This window comes from Antrostomus carolinensis, unplaced genomic scaffold (assembly GCF_000700745.2).
Source record: "Antrostomus carolinensis isolate BGI_N321 unplaced genomic scaffold, ASM70074v2 scaffold16302, whole genome shotgun sequence".
Taxonomy (NCBI): domain Eukaryota; kingdom Metazoa; phylum Chordata; class Aves; order Caprimulgiformes; family Caprimulgidae; genus Antrostomus; species Antrostomus carolinensis.
Genome location: NW_010299096.1, coordinates 1 through 2,505, shown reverse-complemented (window position 1 = coordinate 2,505; position 2,505 = coordinate 1).

The following is a 2,505-nucleotide window of genomic DNA, read 5'->3' as shown; positions in this document are numbered from 1 at the left end:
AACATCTAAACACACCTCTCTGTACCTCTTATTAAAAGAAACCATAATTAGTAGCTACACCAACATCCCTTTTCTCCTATATGTTTTCAAATTACCCTAAAAAAAATAAGCACTAGCATTAATTCATCAAAATATCTCCTACATTCCTCATAGTAGCAGTTGGCCTGTACTGTGAAAAGATTCTTACAACCTTAGCCTTTGGAACTGCTAATACTTTCAAAAAATATCTTGGAAGCTTTAGAACACACACAGGTACACAAAACACATTTTCACAACTGTAAGACAACCTAAACATATAAGTAAATAGGTTATCATTTGCTCAGCATCACGCTCCAGAAAAGACCATTTGAATAACATCGTTCAGCTAACTACATTTTCAAAGTTACTGCACATGCAAGTGGACATGAAAGCCTTACACCTCTTATCCTGACCAATTACATAAAAAAATATTGTGGCAAAAAGTATGTCATTATTTACCATAAATGTTAATGGTTTACAACAAATTTTAGGCTTCCTGCACCCCAGCAATTCACTCTTACCTGCTAACACAGGAAAACTTACTTTGAAAACATGTACAATACATTTTTCCTCAGTGCAGATACTCAAGAAGACTTCATTTACCATAACTGTATTGTGCTGAAAAAAATCAGGCATTCTTGGTAGTAATTTTACTAACAAATTCTCCATAAAAACTAGCATTCTGGGATACCACAAAATTTGGGTTTTAGTTTTATAGCAGGTGTACCTTCACCCACTGGTCTAGACACAGTAATTCAGGTGCTTGTGAGCACAGGACTAGCTTATTCAGGTTATTTCTCCGTGCAATATTCTCTATATTGTGCTCACTGACCTAAATGATCATGCAGTCTTAATTATACCTTTCTAAAAACCTGATGGCCTCTGAGGCGACTTCCCCACTGAACTGAGATCTTTGTTGTTCTATGCACTCATTTATCTACTTTCAAAATACTGGACTGAGGCACCTGCAGTATTGCTCACCAGTAGTTCAAAAGCACTGCAAGGTTAGAAGTCCCAACGCATCAGGAGGACGATTAAGAAGTATCTACTTTGGAAATGTGTATTTTATCTTTATAAAAGTCAATACAGAGTCAACATTAAACAGAATTCCACTGTTAATAATGCTGGCCTTACATTCAAGATATGGTCTTTGATACTGGTTCAAACATTTACATTCTCACATGGTCCCTGCTTATATGATCCTTATTTTTTCTGTTACCTTTTCCAGGTTCCTTCCTCCTTCAGTGGCCTCATGACATTCCTGTTTTTAGAGGTAGCTCATTTACCTCAAACATAATCTCAAAGGGGAAAGAAAAAAAAAAAGTTGTGTTTGTATCATTTTCTTCTCTGTGCTCTGAAAAGAGATTAGAGAGATCTGTTCCCTGTTTTAGCTGAAAACATGAGAAAATACTTCTTGTAATTCTAGCAAAAAATTTCACTAGAGGAACCCAAAGTTTAAATGGAAACTTTCAGCGCATTTACATGCAGGGCAAAGTGCTGCACATTTCACTAGCCCTTCTTTAATACCAGCATCTGAGACAGGTGCTAATTAAGAAGACATTTAATATAGCATGAATCATTTCCGCCAATGAGGTTTCACTTCCTCCTTACTATAAACTTAATAGTTTTCTAGTCATTCACAGCACATTTCTGGAAAAAGCAGGGTAGACAAGTTCTGAATTCCCAATGCAAACAGGTCACAAGGAACCTAAAAATAAAGCTCCTACGTACCAAAGCAAGGAGAAGAATATCTGCAAGAGACTGCTGAAGGATTTTTATTTCACCAAAAAAAAGTTCAAAGTAAAAATTGCTTCATGTTCTCTGCCACATTTCACTTTTTCTATAAATTAAACTCCTTTTAACTGTGGGTATATGGAATAATATGGAGATGCTGACTGGTTTGGCACTTTGCTTTTTTTTTTTTTCCTTTTCTTTTTTTAAAAAAAAACCCCAATATCATAATTTGCTTTCATAAGGGACACTAAAGTTATTTACAAGTCACTTCCCAGTAAAAAACTTCAGAAAACACACAGCAAGAGAGACAGGTTTTCACTGAGGAAAACTACTTCTATAGCCTCCTAAATCTCTCTCCAACAGCCAAAATAAACAACCACCACTAAGAAGTTACCATTTCTGGGATGTCGCTATCCTTTATACCACAGGAAAAGGTGGCCACAAAAAAGCCACTTGAATTTATGTGAGGACACAGGACGAGATACTAAAGCGGCACAAGAGATTGCCAAGGCAGTTCTGTCACACAGAACACTGTCGGTGAGGTTACACAGAGCAGCTGAATTACAGCGCGTTTTCAGTCTTCGGTGCCCAGTTACACGCATTTTAGGCTTTTCCTGCACCGATTCGCAACCAGAAATTACTGTGAAGTCCCCGAGGACACCAGGAAACCGCCGCTTTCAGCGCCGCTTCGGCACAGGAAGGGAAAAGAGAGAAAAACCCGGTTTGACCCGTTTCGGAGGGAAGGGGAACCAT